General features: G+C 34.5%; 1 non-coding gene across 1 annotated transcript; it reads right to left on the bottom strand.

Annotated features, from left to right (window-relative positions):
• Positions 1-501: 501 nt before the first annotated feature.
• LOC124778182 lies at positions 502-604 on the bottom strand. The gene has a single exon (XR_007015886.1). It is a non-coding gene; the product is annotated as a U6atac minor spliceosomal RNA (small nuclear RNA).
• Between the last annotated feature and the right edge of the window lie 488 nt (positions 605-1,092).

Here is a 1,092-nt window from a genome sequence, read left to right as displayed (position 1 = left end):
TTCTATACAAATTTGAATATGGGCTATTATTCATGGAAACTCGAGGCTAAGAATGTCTTCCTCTGGCAGAAGAATGTAATAAGATGCATTGTTGGTCTACCAACCACAACTTCCTGCAAACAATATATGACTGAATACAGAATACGAACTGTTTCCGTCATGTATTACTCCCAAGTTCGTCTCTATGCCAAACAGAATGGCCATATCTGTAAAATTAGCTGTAGTGTCCATGCTTATAAAACCAAGACCAGAGAGGAAAGGAGAAAGGTTTTGCACGTATTGGGAAGGTGTTACTGAACAAAGTACCACAAAGTGTAAAGAAAATGTCACACAATAAATTTAAAATGTTAATGGAATCTTGGCTTGAAAGAAAGGCCTACTATAATGTGTAGGAAATCATGTAATATGCCTATAATGTGAACTAAATGATGTACCCATACTATATGAGCTGTGTAATATTCAAGCTTAAATTGACATTTATTTAATTGCGCTACTATAATATAAAAAAATGGGTCAAGCGCTGATAACTCAGCGGTGCCTCAACCTTATATGTGTTCCATCCTTGTCTAGGGGAGTGCTAACCGTCTCTCCTTTCATACAACACGAAATCAAAGTGGGAACTACATTGTATATAAGACGCAAGTATGGTATCAAAGTATGTATGAGCACATAAATTGTTTGGCGTTTCTTACTCTGTAAATGTTTGTTTCATAGATACAGTTTGTATAGTGAGTTGACCTTATTTGCTTTTACCACCAAACTGCATAATTTAATGTAAATTTTTATACCTTTTTTTATTTTTTGATGTATTTTTCTTTAGTCTTTGAATAAGTATTCACATTAATTCCTGTTTGTTACTCGGTTTTTTTTAAGTAACTGATATCAGTTAAGTTGTCGATTTCATACTAAAAACAATGCTAAGAACGGAAACTATCCCTGCCTGTAGGGAGAAAAGCTTTATTTGGTAATTCTATTGAGTGCTTCGTGATTTTATTAGTTTTTGGATTTGCAGCTAGATGGGGACTCCGAAGTTTCACTCCAGACACGAAAAACAAGTAAACAAATGACAATCGTTTCCTTCGACAAAGTGGA

This window comes from Schistocerca piceifrons, chromosome 2 (genome assembly GCF_021461385.2).
Source record: "Schistocerca piceifrons isolate TAMUIC-IGC-003096 chromosome 2, iqSchPice1.1, whole genome shotgun sequence".
Taxonomy (NCBI): Eukaryota; Metazoa; Arthropoda; class Insecta; order Orthoptera; family Acrididae; genus Schistocerca; species Schistocerca piceifrons.
The sequence above is the reverse complement of the archived record's forward strand: the minus strand, read 5'-3'. Positions and strand labels throughout refer to the sequence as shown.